This window comes from Sapajus apella, unplaced genomic scaffold, assembly GCF_009761245.1.
Source record: "Sapajus apella isolate SASKATOON/1434 unplaced genomic scaffold, GSC_monkey_1.0 scaffold29, whole genome shotgun sequence".
Taxonomy (NCBI): Eukaryota; Metazoa; Chordata; class Mammalia; order Primates; family Cebidae; genus Sapajus; species Sapajus apella.
This window is the reverse complement of record NW_022436969.1, coordinates 15,275,031-15,293,788: the sequence shown is the minus strand read 5'-3', so window position 1 is coordinate 15,293,788 and position 18,758 is coordinate 15,275,031. Positions and strand designations below refer to the sequence as shown.

At 40.4% G+C, this 18,758-nt stretch overlaps 1 protein-coding gene across 3 annotated transcripts in view; it reads left to right on the top strand.

The window, feature by feature from the left end:
• The first annotated feature begins 554 nt into the window (after positions 1-554).
• Positions 555-18,758, top strand: part of DLGAP1 (DLG associated protein 1) — a 979,377-nt gene continuing 961,173 nt past the window's right edge. For all 3 annotated transcript variants that reach the window (XM_032293472.1, XM_032293474.1, XM_032293470.1), the window contains exon 1: positions 555-627. The gene's annotated coding sequence lies outside the window, so the exon portion shown is untranslated. The remainder of the gene's footprint in view (positions 628-18,758) is intronic.

The window sequence follows — 18,758 nt, the reverse complement described above, 5'->3', positions numbered from 1 at the left end:
CGCCCCTCTGTTCCATGCCGGGGATACTGGGCTTTCTCCTAGGTCGGGGGCGAGCGCTCTTCCCACCCAGAGACTGAGCGGGCAGCACTCGCAGGCCAGAAGCGCGTTACGGGAGGCGCCGGCTCCTCCCCACGGCCTGGGCACACGTGCCTGGGCTGGGGCCGGAGCCGGCGGTCTCGCCGCGCCGTAGTAGCTGGGGCGGGTGGGAGCGGCTGGCTCCGGGCCGCGGCTGCCGCCCGCCCGCCGGCTCCGGTGGTTGGGCGGAGGAAGAGCGGGACTCCTCCTCCCCACCGTATTAACATGCACCCAGGGGCGGGTGACCAGCTCAGCCTCGCCGCCCCAGCCCGCCGCGTGCCGGCGCTCAGCCTCCGCTCCAGAGGCGAGCGCTGCGCTCCGGGCGCCGCAATCGCGAGGACACGGCCTCGCGGACACCGTCGGCCCCGGGGCTTCGGCAGCGTCGGCGGCGCGAGCAGCCGCCGCCGCCTCGGCTCCTCTCTCGAGTCCTTCCCGTCACCTCGCTGAGAGCCGGTCCCGGCCGCGGGGACATCCCTTTCGTCCCCTCTCCGAGGCTCGTGGGACCAACGGACGGACTCAGCCAGCGAGGGCCGGACTGCGGGACGCGGCCAGGTAACGCCGGGCTGCGCCGCGGGGCTGGGGCGTGCGCGGCGGCGGCGGTCGTGGCGCGCGGGTGGCTCCTGGCCGCTGTCTGCCCTGCGGCGCGGTCGCCGCTTCCCTGGTTCGCTGAGGGGCTGCGGGCTGGGCTCCCCCGGCCGCCGGCTCGCGAGTCAGCGCTCCCTACCCTTTCAGCAGCCCGGGGCGCACTCCCGGGCCCTCTGGGTACCCTGGGATCTCGGGGGCGAGCGCGTCCTCCTCGGCCGTGTGGTCCTTGCGGCTCCCCTCGGGGACCCAGGCAGGGGGCGGATTTCTAATTGCGACTGGGTCTTGGAAGGGCGAGGGGGGCAGAACACTGGTCCTCTATCCCCGTTAGGTCCACCGGTCAAATTCACGCCCCCCCACCGACCCCCGATGCACCTTGCAGGGGTGGACAGGGGTGCTCCCGGCAGGAGATTTCTCAGCAGGCTTCTGGGTCGTTTGCAAAGCAAGTTGTTGCACTTGCTTTTCCGGTGACATTTTGGCATTGATTGTGGAAAGGGACCAACTCCCCCGTGCGTTTGTAAGAGAAAGCCAAAGAAACAGAGACACAAAGATAAAGAGAGCGGGCGGGTGGGGGGGAAGCGGGAGGTGGAGAGAGAGAGAGAGAGAGAGATTGAGAGAGAGAGAAATGGGGTCCAAAGAGGATGTCACTGTAGAGTGCCTCCTGCCCGCGGCCAAGACCAATTCCCGGAGAATCGCGGGGCGGGCGGGGAGACCCGGCATTCAGCAAATTGAATGCGCCGGGTAGGAACGAGGCCAAACAGGGGCCTCTCCTCCGGGCAGAGCGAGATAACAAATTGCACTTTCATTGAGGGGCGGCTGCAGCTGCGGGAGGCACCTTCGGAGGGCCCGCGGCTCTGAAGACCCTGCATTCAGGACTCGCGCTGCTGCGCTCTTTGCGGAAGGCGCGCAGTCCCCGCCTCGCTGGGTGGCGCCGGGAGGCGGTGGGAAGGGGTGGCCCGCGGCTCGGCTGCCGGAGACATTGAGTGCCTGTGTCCGAGTGCTGCGCTCGCCCCTGGCTGCAGGGCTTGCCTCCTGTCCGAATGTAGCGGGGCGGAATTTTCTTCCGGAGAGGGAAGGGGAAGATGTTTGGAGGGGAAGGGGTTGAAGGTAGCCAGGCAGCGAGGACCGGGACGCTTGGTGGGAGATATGGTGAGGTCTTTTGTGAATCCAGGCGAGATTCCTCACTTCTTACTCCTGATACCGTGAGACTGACTCCTGGTCGTGGGAGGGGTATGCTCCCTGCCTCCTTCCATAACACTCGAAGTTAAGGAATTACGAGGAAAGACATATAATAAAAGTACCAATTAAAGACAGATGTTTAGCTTTTATGGTCTTCGTGAATGTCTTCGTAGAAGGTTACGATAGATCAGTCTAAGGTGTAGTTAGACAGTGAGATGAGAAATGCTTACAACTAGGAAAGCGATTTTAGGACCTAAGGCAAACATCCTGCAAATTATTTTTTTACCCTGAAAGAGCTGTTCTAAAAGGAACATCCTTTTGACTGTTATTTATAGCACTATTTCAGTTCAGGAAGCGACTTTCTATTGGCCTAGGTCATTTTGCATATAAAGCAATGCTTTTTATTCCTTGAATAAAACGTGAACGGAAATGACATGGAGGAAAGAAAGTTACAAGTATCCTAATTTCTCTCATGCCAGGAGAATAAAGTTTTCTTTAAGTTTTTAAAGGGAAATTCAAGGCTATAAAGAAATAATGAATATGTCTATGTAAAATGTATGAGATTAAAAGTTTAAGTTATAAAAGCTACCTTTGGTTCAGAAAATTCATACTCTGGCATGAAACAAGAAAGTTCGTGGAAATTGGGTGTCAATAGTCCTGTTCTTAATTTCCTTTGGATTTAGTACTTAAATTTAAAGTTGTTTGAGGGGTTAGTGCCTTGAAATATTCCCACTTCCAGATCTAAAATTCTGTGAATTTTTAAAAAACTAATTTACTTAAGAGAAAATGTTAGTTACCTGTATAAGTAAAGAAGAATGTGCTTACATACAAATATTTTTTAAAAATTTACAGCTATTTCTCTCTATATTTTATTCTAAGATTAGTTTACAAATGAATATTTTATCTCAAAAATTACAGGCAAGATAAATATGGGCAAAATGAACTGGTTAACATTCTTTTAAATATGTCAAAATAGTTTTCTGACAAAGCTTCTTAAATCTCACACAGGCAATTGTACTTTGGGAAAATAATGAATATATGAGTTTTCCCTAGGAGGGAATTTTCATGGTTTAGCATCTGTAATTTCTCCTTTTACATAAACTTTGTTCTGCCAGGACTAAAAACTCAATAAAAGTATATTAGTGATTAGTGAAAGCAAACGGAAACAAGACCTTCCTTCCAAAATATTATGTAGCCCATGTAGAGAATTAGCCTAAAACTAATTGTGGTGTTCTACTTTTTAAATCCTACTAAACTTGTGTCCTATTGAACCCAATTTGGGACTAGAAACTGCATGCACTTTGAGTTAACTCTATTAAATATGTATGCCTTTGTTCCATATAGCCATTTGGATTGATTTTTAAAAATATAGATTGATTTTTTTTAAATTAAAACTTGGATGAAGGGAACTTGTTTTACAAAATACTCATTTTAGAAATATGTAGCAAAGTAATAATTTAAGCTACAACTTAATTGAGATGAATACCGTATTCTTTGAATAGCAACTCTTTCAGAAACAAAGAATTCTGTGTTTTGATTTTGATCTCACTTAATATTTCAAATTCAGAAATAACAGTAAAATGTTATCTAATGTGTATGTCTGTAGTGAAATTTCTATGATCAACTCACATTCACATTATGTCACCTTCATGATCATTCCCACAAATTGTTCCACTGTTTATCAGAGGAGAGGGAATTCGTTCCTCTTAGGAAGCATCCAATTAAAAGATTTTTTTGTAGATTTCATCTCTATAGAAATCACACCTACCTCTCTTTTCTTCAATTAAGAAAATGATACAGTTGTAGGTTCTTTTGCTTCTTTTCTCTTTTTCCATTGGTAATTATATTTCCCCTGCTACAGGAACACCATTGAAATAAGAAGGCTAAAAAGACTTTTGCAAAACCTAAATGCGTTTCTATCTCTGCGGTGTGTTGGTCTTTTTGTACATTTATTTCATTTTATTTTAAGGAAACACTATCACAAAAATATACTTTGCTAGCATTGTAGAAAAATATTTGTGCTCTTGTTGAAACACTTGGATGTTCAAAGACATCCCATGTCTTGAGCTGTTTTATTTCCTCAGATCCTAAGTGCTGCTAGTTCTCTATTTTCAGAGAGGAATAACTACAGTGCCCCTCAAAAAATGTTTTTTCTTTTTTTTTTAATCATGAGAATTTGTAGCTTGATTCTTGTTACTGCCTGATGAAGGTGACTTTCTCTAGTTGTGTGGTCTATCAGGAATTGCCAAACATGTTGTCCCTCGGAAGGTCTAAAACATTGCTTTACCACAGAGGAGGATTTAGAAATCGTCTTCTGACATTCATTTTAATCTATTAGACACTCACAGGTAACCGATTGTATGAGATACCAGGTACCAGTTCCTTTACTTCTAAGACATATCTATTTAGCTTATACAATACTGTATACTGTATATTTGCTACATTTTTCTCTGTAACCCTGCAAAACACCTACAGAGCTAAACATGTGATTGAGAACAAGAAAAAATGCGGTGTGACAGTTAAATGAGGCAGTTAAAAAGGTGAATGACATCCCTTTGATGTCTTCCGTTCTTTAGTCTGATTGTACAGAGGTTGGCATTGCATAGAAGATGTGTTGACCTAACCATTTCCCATCCTTCATTTTAGCAAACAGTAGGTGACAGATAGCTGTTGTATAAGTGAGAAATACGGAAATCTTCTTCATTTGTTGACTGAAGATTTTTCCTGGTTGCTTTATTATTTTTTCCCTCCTGTAGGAGTTAATGATTACTGGGTAACAAGTAATATCCACTTAGGAAAACCAGCTCATGCAAGAGGAAGCCGTATGGGTCTATATCCACAGATATTTGGCTCAACTTTTTCTTGGATAGACAACCAGCATAGCTGGGATGTGATTGTCCTATTTGATATCTAGTAATGAACTAGGTGTCAATGTTCTGAATAGATTATGAAGATGCAAAGCACCCTCCTCCCTCTTCCTAGAATTTGCCAGAAATTGTTCATTTCCATATTCACTTTATAATGATTTGCTCATGTGTTGCCGTTGACAATTTCTCTTATCTTCTCTCAATGTTTTCTTGTCAGATTTGTAAGCAACAACACAACAGCAAACCACAAAGTGTATGATTTGAAACTGCTCAGTCTTGCTAGGTTTTCAGCAGAGTGGTGAACTTGCTGAAGCCAGGGATAAGCATTTGGATGAGGAGGCATTGTGCTGATTTGCTTATCTCCCTAGGCTTGCATCTGAATCTCTGCTAGGAGGGCTCAGAGACATTTAAATGGCTCCCTCAGGCGGCTTGTGGGAAGGTCTCTCTGGGCACATTTCCAGCTTTGCTGCTATACTCTGGTGACACGGTTTTAGCTAATTTGAAAACATCTGCTAGAGTAACTTGCCGTTTTAATTCTACTACTGGAGAATGTTTATGAGGACGTGATAGGAGGACTGGCACCAACCCTCACTGTAACCTCATGATTACACCCTTTCCCTGGATACCCCTTCTTTCTTGGTTTCAATTTCAGTGGAAATCAGTGTGGAGTCTATTTCTAGACTGGAAATTTCCCTGCTAGATATCACTAAGATTTCTTTACAAAACACATGCTGCAGTTTCAGAGGAAAATGGCATTTTGATCTTGTCTCAGACTTTGCAAACAACTCTTCTTTGATATGATTCATCATACTATACTAGCAAAAAGACAAGGCACATTCACTCCCTTCAAAGCTGTTTTCACATAGACATTAACCCAGAAGGCAAAGTCACCTTTTCATCCTTTCAAATGAGGATGCGCTTTCCATTTAGAGTTTGGGAGGGTCGGCCGGGGGACTCTTCAAGCGATAATGCATTTGAAGTCTTTCCTGTGAATCCTGGCCTAGGCAGTTCAGATGATACTCATTTGATTCTGGAGCTTCTGTGGAGCTGGCTAAGAAATTTTTTCCCCTCTCCTTGGAATGCTATTTCTTACATTGTTTCCTCTTTCCTAGACTTCAGCTGAAAAGTCATTTAATCAGGGAAACTCTCCAGCTGAATGCTGTTTTAGCATTTTATTCCTTCTTCATGGTCCTTTTATGGTCAGTAATGATGTGTTGACTTGTGAGTGTCAGATTGCCTTCCTGACTGACCTGTGCATTCCAAGAGATCAAGAACTAAATATAGAATGTTCACCAAATATCACAGCACCTCCACTTATAAGTAGTGGGCAAGCATTGGTTGAGTGAATGAATAAACAGGGGAGTGCACGTCTGTATTCTTAGTGTATAAGGGCCATAACTCTGAAGGTGGTGTTACACAGCTTTTGCATGGCACTCCTTTGCAATGTCAGATGCTGTGTTCTTTGGTCCTGAATTTACTTTGTTAATACCTGGTAAACACTGGGTATTAGGTTCACCCAGCCTGAACCTAGTGTGAGGGGCTAGGTAGTGTTACATTTCCCAACTAGGCATTGTGCAGCCTGCTGGCAAGCAGAGGTTAGGTTTTGAAATCAAATAAGGATTTTTTAAAAGAAGCAAACAAAAACAAACTCTTGTTCCCTCCTCCTCCTCCTTTTTATTCAAAATTAACATATTAGTAGATTAATTGCCTTATTTTATTCTAGCCTTTTAAGGCTCAGCATAAACTTCTTTCCTACCCCTCACCTCTTACATTGAGTATTCCTTTCTGTCCCTCCACTGAGTCTAATACATATTTGTAACTTAGTTTTGTTTTTCATTTTCTATGTATATGCCTGTCTCCCTCTAGGAGACCAGAAGCTCAAAAGAGACCAGAGACAGTGGCCACTGTATGATTTGTAAGTGGAAGAAAGCAAAAGTTCATTGAGGACTGAAAGAATAAATCAGGTCACAGGGATAAAGGGAAAGTGCTGTGGGAGGCAGAGAGGCAGCTACAACTGCCTTTCTTGCTTGAAACTGATCTCTATAAAGGTACTATGTTATGGGGTGGCTCTCACAGGGGAGATTGGAATCTGACATCTTCACTGATGTGGAATCACAGCCTTCTAGGTATTTTCATGAATTTTTTATACTAGTTTTGTTTCTTGCCAGACATGTAGTGTAGTCTGTTCTACTCTCTGCTTCTGAACTACTCAAATGATGTGGTGAGATGGGCCAGCCTTGGGGATAGGCTAACCTTCCATGTGGCACCCTGCTATAGATGCCACATCTACTGTTCAGCTTGAATGGACTGTGAGGAAAGGTGAGACTGATTGTGAGCTCAAACCATGTTTCTATAAACTATGGTGCATAATAATTCCTCTAGATTTGCATATTTTTTATAGATAGAACAGTCGGCTTTGATGATATGAATCCTAAGGGATCTTGACGATAGATATCAGCTGTTTTGGTATGTATATATCCAACCTTTCCAAGTATGGACAAACAAAAAATATTTGTAACATCTCCTGGGTACTCATTACTGTGGACAATATAGAAATGCAAGACCTAGTTCAACTCCTTGGGCAGCTTGAAATGTAATAAAAAGAATAAGATTAAAATGTAGGAAATAATTAGTGATAGTGGGTTACAGAATAAAACTGGCGCTCAAATGCACTTATTTTGGGCTTTTCAGGAGGAGTAGGGGCTCAACAGAGAACGGGATCATTGCAGAATGCATACAAAAGGGAAGGTCTGAAGCTAGATCTTCATGGATTGGTAACACTTACATAGGAAGAAGGAATGACTTTCAGATAGAGAAAACATTTGCAAAGACATGGAGGTACAAATGAACTTGGCATGTTCCCGGTCCAGAAGATGGTTCTCTCCTCCAATTCCTCCACTTTAATTAGACTTGGAGATGAATTTGATTGAGACAGTCATTAATGGCTATATAAGAATGTTTAGATTTGATAGGAACCGCTAAGAGAGTCTGAGTAGGCAGTGACATGAAGAAGTAACGTCTTGGACTGATAGGAGTAGATGGGTCTAACGCCAGATTGGGACAGTGAGAAGCACGAAGGGGATGTTTCACTGAGGCTTGCATTGTTGAGAATCAAGTCCAAGGAAGTAGAAATGGGGGTAAATATTTGGAAAATGTTTCAAGTAATATTTGACACTGTCATTTCTCTTTTACTCTGTACCAGTGTCACACATTCTTTTTAATTCTTTATTATTCATTAAAAATTACTGTGAAATATTTCAGACATATTTCAGACACCAAAAATTGAATAATATTACAAGCTCCTTTGTGTCCACCACCCAGATGATCAAATAAATCATTGCACACACCGTTGAGACTTCAGTGTACTCTTTCTCCAGGGATGTCTTCCCTCACAGGGACTCTGCCCACTGAGTTTTGTGTTTATCATTCTCATGTTTGCTTTCCTTATTCTTTGCTACGTATGTATGTATACTTAAGCAATATAGTCTTGTTTTGCTGGTTTTAGACTATTTATAAATAGTAACAGTGCTCTTTGTACACTTCTATACCTTACTGTAATTGTTCCGTATTTTGTTGACATGTAGATCTGATGTATTCATTTTTACTGATGTATGGTATTTCATTGTAGAACTGTACCATGGTGAAGGTATCAGTCTTTGTTGATGGACATTTAAGATGTTTTCAAATAAGGCTGCCGGGAACATTCATGTGTACATCTTCTTGTGCTAACAAAGGGGACTCTTGTTAGGGTATCTCCTTAGGAGGGGGATTGCAGTAGGGTAATATTTGTATCTTCACATCTAGCAAATATCGCAAATTACCAAAAATGGTTGTGCCTATTTATGATCCCAACAACAATCTATAAGAACGCCTTTGGTTTTATGTCTTTGTCAATACTTGACGATACATTTTATTTCTGGTCAATCTTATGGATATTAAATGATATCTCATTGTAGTTTTAATTTGTTGTTCCATGTCTGCTGTTAATGTTGACCATTTATTCCCTCTCTTTATTAATATTCTAGTTGCTGTGGATTGCTTATTCATACATGTTCCCCACTCTCCTGTTCCTTTTTTTTAAACTCATTGATTTGTAAGAGCTATTTATGTATTCCAGATACCAGAGATTTTTCTGTAATATGCATTTCAGTTATCTTCACTCAATCATTGGCTTGTCTTCTTATTTTTATGATGTCTGTAGGTGAAAGATTTTGTTTAAATTTTAAAATAGATGAATTTTAAGTTCTCCTTATGGTACCAGTAAGGTATGTTTGAGAAATATGTTCCAGTTGTGAAATGATAAAGATATTATCATTTAGTTCTTTAAGACTTTTGTGGTTATTTTATAAAGACTTTAATTACATTCTAAATTTAGGCAAAACACCTATGTTCTCCGAGTCTTACCTTCTTACTCATTAAGTTAGAGTGCAAGGTGATCGTGCTGAGCAAGCTCTGCTGCTGCTGCTGCCTGACTTCGGGACGTCATCATTTTATGCCTGGAATACACAGAAGCCTCTTAATGAGATTTCTTATCTTTAGGATCTGATTAAACTTACATCAAAATTTACTTTTCTTTTTTTTTTTTTTTTGGGGGGGACGGAGTTTCACTCTTGTTACCCAGGCTGGAGTGCAATGGCGCGATCTCGGCTCACTGCAACCTCCACCTCCTGGGTTCAGGCAATTCTCCTGCCTCAACCTCCTCAGTAGCTGGGATTACAGGCACGCACCACCATGCCCAGCTAATGTTTTTGTATTTTTAGTAGAGACGGGGTTTCACCATGTTGACCAGGATGGTCTCGATCTCTTGATCTCATGATCCACCCTCCTCGGCCTCCCAAAGTGCTGGGATTACAGGCTTGAGCCACCGCGCCCGGCCCAAAATTTACTTTTCTAAAATGCTTTTAAAATCATCGTGAAACTCCTCAAACTTTGTCCTGGAGCCACCCATGAGGGCAACAGTCCTATTCGCAAGCATTCCCCTGCTTACTCCTGATCCAAGTATGCCCGCAATGTGGTTAGCCTTCAGATGTGTCAGTGGGACAAATTTGTGAAGGCACAACTGGCTCCCATCACTGCTTGGCCCCACTTCCTGATAATCTCTTTTGTCAGCCTCCACCATGACCATCCCTGTCTGTCAGGGCTCTGCTGTTCCAGCCATCTTTCCTCTTTGTTTATTTTCTTGTACTCAAGCTCCTCTACTTGATTAATTAAACAGTGGGTGCTCCTAGAGACTAGGACTAGGAGCCTCAGGGGTTTTCTTTCCCTTTCTGTCCTATCTAGTTGATTGTTTTACCGGGAGCAAGGATTTCTTTTAAAAAAAATTTTAAAGCCCTTTGTAACTTTCAAGTCCCAGCCAAATCTCTCACAGCACACCTCTCACCTCTCACCTGTCATAGCACACATTTTATAACTACTCAGCTGAGGGTAAACTCTTCTCTGAATTTCAGTTACATTTATCTGGATTGTTTACTTTATTATAATATTCACATTGTTAACATTTTATGTAAATACTCTGAAATTTTAAGCTCTTTTAAGTAGTGAATAGCTGGTGTTTTTTGCATGTCTCATAGGCCTGAGCCCAGTAGCTAGCAGAGTGGATTTGCAAAAGGTAGCAGCTGCTTTCTTGATGATTGGTAATTAGAGAGGGCATAGGCTGAATGGGGATTTAGAGTGTAAAGATGTTGGGCATAGTGACATTACTGGAACATCTAAGCGTTTGGAATAGGGAACTGATTTGTAGTAATTGAGCTAAATTACGCTATATTGATTTTTGAGATGATATTGGACATAGCCCATAAGCAGCTTGGAAAATATTAAACATGAATTTATGAAATGATAACATTTGAGGTGCTAATTAAGAAGTTACCTGTTGGAAGATGGTCAACAGATTCATGATTCTATTGGTTGTTTCAGTGTTCCAGATAGGAAGTGTTACCTCCCTCCCAATCCTGATTCTGCTATCATGATTCCTCCAACTACCTAGATGACTTTGGGCAAGTTAATTGTACTGAGTCCAGTTTTCTCATCTGAAAAATGGTAATTCACCTTACATATCAAAGTTTTAAAAGACTTATATAAATCGCTGTATGTCAAGTATCTAGTTGAAAGTTGGGTTCATGGTGAGCAATTAATAAATGCCATTAACCATACTGCATGTTATTTTCTGGGAAAACCAATCTGCCAACCATCATTTTACATCAAAGTAGTAACAAGTAAAGAATTTAAAAATTACTTGTCTAGTCATTATATATTTTTCTTCTCCTACTGAAAAATCCCTGTCTTATTATTTCATGTTCCTTTATCATTAATCCAATGTCACTGACAGCAACTTGCTGAACAAATTTAAGAAAAGCTGATATTTACTGAGCAACCTGGACTTTGTACTCATGCAGGATACAGCTTTCAGTATTGCACTGCATGTAGGCTCTATGTGCTGTTCCTATAGGGAATAGAGGCTCATAGTCCCTCAGCCTAGTCCTGTCTGATTTGGCACCATATGCTGTGAGATTACAAAGGAAATCAAAATCGTGCCTTTCTCCCCATGCAAGATTTAATTGTGTTGATGAGCAGATATTCTCATGAAACAATTTAGTGCATTTATAGCAATATTTAAACTGTAAGTTTTAATTTACTCTGCTCAGAATACATATTTCTTAAGGTGAGATGGGATATGGGAAAAAATGAAGAGGCTATACAGAAAAGCAGTCATGCCTTGACGTTAAAGAGGAGCATCTCCCTGATGGTCACAGTGGGCTCTAAGTTAGGAGCACACCTGTCTTCCGATTGCATTCACCTTTGCAGCCATCTGGGGCTTGTCTTCTGCCTCTCTATTGTGTGTGTTCAGTTAACCCAGTTTCTTTCCTTAGAAAAATGGATCAGTAGCTGAGCACATGTGCACAACATAACTGGAACACTTTGTTATTGATTGGGGGGAACATTCCACTGGTTTTCACGAAGGGAAAGATTTCTAGGAGGTTATATCCAGGTTGTCAGGGTTTTGTAGTTTTCTTTATCTGTTACAGTAACACAGTATTTCACATCTTTGTGGTTTAGGTTTAAAACCTAGAATAAAAAACAAAAAAAAAACTTTTCTCATGTCTTTATTTTCTCAAGGATTCCTTTAAGGTAGACATATTGGCCTATCTAAAGTGACTTGAGTTGCTCCAAAGAGAGCTAATAAACACACATTTAATACCATTTAGATATTGGCAGTACCGACTTACAGATAAGTTGTGTTCCAAAGGTGTATCTATCAGCTGATTATGTTTGGGCACTGAGCAGTATTTTCCCATGGAAATTGTGCTACACAGCAGTGCCTGGCTTCTAACGTAACGGCTTCAAGACTCTTTTGACCCATTTTCTACAAACCAAATAATATTACTCTAATGAAAATCATGTTTAGGACCCTATATTTATGAAAAAATGAATTCTAAATTTTAACCGGGAACACATGCCATCCCTTCTGCTGCAGAAAAAGAACTCCCTGGCTCTGCTGATGGTTGGTGCTGGATGATACTCAACCATCAGCAGCTCCTACTGCACAAGTTTGCCTTGATCCAGGAACAGAACCAGTGAGGGGATACCGGAGCAAACAGAGCTTACTCATGGCCACTGTTAATAATTGCTAAATAGCTACATTCATGTAAACTTTCCTTTATTTGACTACTTGAACAAAGGAAGGAAAGGATAGTTCAGTTGTCCTTCTGTTCAGTTATCCTTATGTTGTGCATTGAGAACCAAGATATGTAGACTATAAATCAGATTTTAGTAAGTTAGGATTTATAGGCATAAATGTATTCTTTCAAACTTTGGCAGTTTTTGCCAAATTTTTCTATGTATTTCACAATCTGAAGATATTACCTATTGAAGAAAGGCCATTATCCATTCATTCATTCATTCATTCCTTCACTTATTTGTTCAATCAAAACCAATCTATTGAATGACTGCTATGTGCTAAGCACTGTTCTAGGTGCTTTGAATTCAGTCCTGCAACATCAACAAAAGACAAAGGCATGCCCTTGTGGAGCCATGGAGCTTACATTCCAATGGGAGAAAACAGAGGTAATAAATATAATGTGTTTCTTTTAGAATGTTAGAAAGGAATAACAGCTGTACATAAAAATAGAACCAGATTAGGAGAATTAAATCACTATACTCTGTTAGATTTGTGGTATATGAGGACATTAACTTTTTTTTTCTTTTTAAATTCATATCTTCAGTATAGATGTTCTAGCTGTAGGTTTTGAAAAGAGGCGTGAAGTTACTTTTACCATTTTCTCATTCTTTTGTCCTTTATGTTTTAATAGTAGTCCATATATCTAGTCTATGTATCTAGTAGTATACATATCTATGTAACCCCAGGTGATCTACTGCATTGCATTGTAGATACCTGTTACTGTTTTTGATTTCCCACTAGGTTATTAATTGTAGCATAGGACATATTTTCTACAAATTTGTATTTCTGTAATAATAATGCTAGTAGTTATAAATAATAGTGAGTATATTTTATTGAGTGCTTACTATACACTAAGCACATTATGTAAATAATCTCATTTTATCCTCATGCCCATCCTATGTAGAAAGTGACATTATGCTTTACAAAGTGTATTGTCAGACCATAGACCTACCGTGGGTGGAGCTGATAATTGAACCAAGGTCTGTTAGCATTAGGCTCTATATTCTGCTGATGCCAAGAAATGTGGTGTGAAATGGAAATCAAATAAACTGTTGTATCACAAAATTGATAACTGTCAGAAATATAGCTCTAGTGGCATGCAAGATATACCCTCCTCTGATTTTATTTCACTTCACAGCCTAGCTGGCCCAGAAGGTGGTTATTTGGAAATTCTCGAAGTGTCACTTCTCTTATTTTTTTTCTCAGTTCTTTCCTATGGTTTCCATACGTCTCACATGTGGAGATGCAATAGAAATAAAATTGCTTCTGCTAAAAATCATCACCTTTTAGTCTGGAAGCAAAGCATCTTTGTCCTAGAATGTCTGCAGTATTAAGGAATTGCCATGTGTCCTTTTATTTTTGAGTTTTACCATGATTTTTACGAGTGCCTGCTTCAGTGAGGTCTTCAGGATGCAGGCTATTTTGATGACATCTCAAACAAAGAGAATAAAAATTGTCTTCGGCTTACGTTCCTTTTTCCACCTTTCTCCTCCCACTTGTCGGAGAAATTTTGCATGACAGAGTTGAATCTCTGTGGAACCTTCTAGGGGTGTGACCATCTGCTTGCCCTGGAGAAAATCAGCCTCTTCTTTCCAAGAAAGGATCTGTCACTGCTAGAGAAACCTCAGCTCCCTGCTGCCCATTCAGTAATCTATTTGAAAGCATAAATGAACACATACCTCAAAGAGAAAGAAGCACAAACACAGATCAGGTCTGCAATAAGGATACAATTTAGAGAACACAGTGAACAAACCTGGCTTTGGTGCCACTCAGACAAGAACTTTAATGGCAAGGATTAAAAAAAAATATGTTAGAATACCCTTGGAAAATATACCTGAAAGAAAGTTCTCATTGCATCTTATGATTCTTTGCAATTCAGGCCAATGAAATTAAAACCTTCAGTCTATTTAATTGGTAAATCAACACTGTCGTACCCTTAGCTCAAAGCAAGATAATTCAGGTGGTCCACAAAATAAATACTGGCGTGTTGCTATATTTTTGGTTTTAACTTTAATTGTTTAAGAAAGAGGTACATTAAATATGTAAGCATCCCTGCTTTATAAAAATAAATATTGGTTGAGGATATTTGGTTCATGTAAATTAGCAAAAGCTGAAATGAAGATGGACACATGTCAAACGGATTGAATAGTGAGTTTCCTTTATAATGTCCTAGCTGTTACACAGATGACACATTTTATAAGTGAAATGTCTTATCTCTTTATTCTCGTGTTTCTATCTAGGTTATTTCTGGCACTTTTGTTTGGTTCTGAATCACCAATTCAGAACCAAACAAAGTACACACATACACACACACACACACACACACACACACACACACACACACATACACACACACACACACACACACAGGTATATACCAGTATATGCCAATTTTTTACCAACAGGTCACTCTCTCCTTCGGGGTGGGGACCAGTGATGTCAAAGGAACATCCAAGCAGGAAGGAGGCATTAAGTGGGTTGTAGCCAGTTTGCACAAAGCTCCTCCTCTTCCTGACATGACATTGCTAGCAGCATGTTTTGTAGCATATAATGTGTTCCTCCCTCAGGGTCTTAGTTTACTCATGTATCAGTTGACAGGGGGCATCATGTGATGTTGAGCTTCCTTTAAAACACTAATATTCTTTGAACTATAGTTTCCCATGAGAGAGGTGTTTCATGGAGATTTCAGCAAGATATGAAATAAACACTGGAGTTGAATGCCTTTATAAATGTTATGTCTGTAATGATGAGAGGGCTAGGAATCAGGTAGATTTCAAAATGTTGGGAAGTCTGTCAAGGAGGCTTGAGTGTGCTTTTGTAACCTACATTAGGGAGTGAGAAGTATAACAAATGAAACTGAAGATACACTACGTTTCTTAGGGGGACTAGGAATATGCCCTCAGGGAGGGTGGTTAATGAAAGTGATGGAGAAATGAATGGGGATACTGGAGTGGGGCTAGGGTTACATGATGAGGCTCTAGGAGGGACATGAGAGATTTAAAAAGTTGCTTTCAGTTGAAAAAAGTGGGCATATGAGATTTCTAAGAAGGATTTGTAAAGGTTTTTTCTACAAATTTATCACATGCCTGGCATTGTCATTTTCCAGGTGTAAATTTGCAATAAAATCTGCATTATTCTTCAGAATTCCTGGAATCAGATCTTTAAAAATCTATTAGCAGACAGATTCAATCTTCAAGTAATCTGACATATATAATATATATATATGATATATAAGATGTATAAGATACATATGAGATATATGATATATATGAGATATATATGATATATAAGAATGAATAAATAAAGGTTAGGTATACTTTTGAGTATCAGTGGACTGAAATGTGGCATAGCCAAATGATTTTTCCAAAAAGTTAAGATAGCATAGGACCCATCAGATGATAACATCAGTCTGGTATTTCAAAATATTTATTGATTTCACCATACACCATGTTTGACCCTGGATCATGGAAGGACCAGCATGTAAGCAAAATTTGGCAATATGTCATAACAAGTGAACAAGTGATCCCACTAGGTCCCAGAAGAGATGTTACATAAATCTTCCAAAGCTCTTTGGAGACCCTCAAGTTTTTCCGATGTGGACAGTCCATTTGTGATGACAAAATTAGCCCTAATAAAAAGAATAAATGTCCTTTCTATGTTAATTCCTATTGTTCTACCTTGACATAACCTCCAACTATACTGAGTGGACAATTCAGAGATTATAATAAGCAATAAAAATGCCAGCTTAGCATATAATCTTTTAAACCATATTTACTATACGAGAGAGATTAGTAAACAAAACCAGGATTATACCAGCATAATGTACAGTCAACCTTCTGTATCCATGGTTTCAGCATCGGTAGATTCAGCCATCCACAAATGGAAATATTCAAAAACAAATTTGCGTCTGTACTGAACATGTACAGAGTTTTTTTCTTGTCACCATTCCCTAAATAATGCAGTACAACAACTATTTAGATAGCATTTATGTTGTGTTGGGTATTATAATTAACCTAGAGATGATTTAAAGTATAAGTTATATACAAATACCGTACCATTTTATACTAGAGACTTGGGCATTCTCTAGTTTTGGTATGTACAGAAGCTCCTAGAACCAATCCCTTATGGATATTGAGGGACAACTATATTCCACTAGTTATTATTAATTGATCAGTTATTTATCAATTCTGAAACATGCAAAAAGATCAGAACATCATGCCTGCATTCAGCTGTTCACTTGGCTAGTATGTTGCAAGGCATTTGATTATTTTCCTTATCTCTAAAGTTGCATTAAAAATCTTTGTCAATGTTTCAGTCAGCCAATATTCTTCATAAAATTTCAGAAGTGAATCAACCCATCTGTTCCTGGAGCACTGTCATTCCTCAGAAACTTTATTGGATTTTCCTCTTGGCTGCTTTATTGTTGTTTTGGGAAAATTGTTTTTCCTCTAAGTCCTGGCAGCGTGGATGGAGAAAACCAAAGTCTCCCTTCTATTGTTAGAGATTTCCTCTTTATTTCTTAAAGGTAAATTAAACCTTCTAGGAAAATTTATAAATTATCAGTGATATTACCCAAATACTTTATTGGCATAAATAGAACTTGTTGGAGTCTAGCTTAGCAGGAGCTGTAAGTAATGTGATTTTGGTAAGCATAATCCCTGTTAGACACCAGTGAAAAATATTAACAGAGAGGTTCTGAGAGAAAAGCTGGTTCACTTTCAGAAAGATGTCTTGCTGAATCCAAGAAAGAACTTATCTGTCGACATTTGACTTTAATTCAATATTCATAAATAATTCTGAACCTCATTTATGCATTGAATCATCTAGAGAACTTTTAAAAATATATAGATCTCAGGCCCCATTCTAGATCACCTCAGTCTCCATCTCTGGAGTGGACTCAGGCATAAATGTGTTTACAAAGCATGCCCTGTGATTTCAGTGTCCATTTAGGGAGAAGAGCCAATGGCTAATGTGGTTCTCAAAGTATGGGTTCTGGACCAGCAACATCACATCGCCTGGGAATTTGTTAGAAATGCATATTCTTGGCAGGACGTGGTGGCTCACATCTGTAATCTCAGCACTTTGGGAGGCTGAAGCGGACGGATCACCTGAGGTCCGGAGTTCAAGACCAGCCTGACTAATATGGAGAAACCCCGTCTCTGCTAAAAACACAAAATTAGCCAGGCATGGTGGTGCATGCCTGTAATCCCAGCTACTCAGGAAGCTGAGTCAGGAGAATCACTCTTGAACCTGGGAGGCAGAGGTTGCGGTGAGCCGAGATTGTGCAGTTGCCGTGAGCTAAGATTGTGTCATTGTGCTCCAGCCTGGGCAACAACAGCAAAACTCCGTTAAAAAAAAGAAAGAAAGAGAGAGAGAGAGAGAGAGGAAGGAGGGAGGGAGGGAGGAAGGGGGGGAGGAAGGAAGGAAGGAGGGAAGGAAGGAAGGAAAGAAAAAGAAAAAAGAAAAGAGAAGAAAAGAAAAGAAAAGAAAAGAAAAGGCATATTCTCAGGCCCTAGTTTAGAAATACTGAATCAGGAACTTTAGGGGTGGGTTTCCAGAAATAGGGTTGTAACAAGCCTTCAGGTGATTAAGATGTACACTAAAGTCTCAGAACCACTGGGTTTTAGGTTCCTGACTTCAGCCAGGCACTTATATTTATCTTTGCCGACAGGTCCCAGGCAGTCAGGCTTTGGAATTGGTTTCTTTGCATGAGAAAAAATAAAACAAAACAAAACATATAAGATCACTGAGTAAAGCAAGAAATCATTACCGGTATCTACCTAACATGACTGTGTCTATCTGCTTTCCACATCGTTTCCCTGGTTTCCCCGGCTACTTTCTAATTTTCCCTACCTTTGAAACTGTTTCTCTGAGCTTCTAACTTTCTTCTTACCACCAAAATCATCTTGCATATTTTGAGCTTCTTTGCTGACAGCTCACTTTTCCTGTAGTCTATTGCCCTTTAGCCACGTACTTGTCTAAGTTGTAACACCCGTGTGTGCATCAGCTTAGGTTTGAGTCCCTAAGCCCGCCTCAGCTCTGTGCATTTGCAGCCTGTCTTTCCTCAGCTGCTGTATGTGTGACCTGCTGCTAACCTGGCTTTCAGTGTTTTGCAGTTTAAACTTTTCATATGTTGGAAGAGGGAAGTGAGAGAAAAAATTCAGAAGTTGGACAGCTTTTATCTCTCCAGAATTACATTTTTGGAGAGTGGTTTTATTACTGTGATTAAAGAGTTATGAGTTTGTAGAACATCTGGAGCAATTGCATTCAAATATACCAAAACTCTTTCCAAAGTTAAATTATGGATGCAGCTAAATCATGGTGATTTTACATCACTGCCCTCCCTCCATCCGTGTGGAGATTGATGTAACTAAATGCTG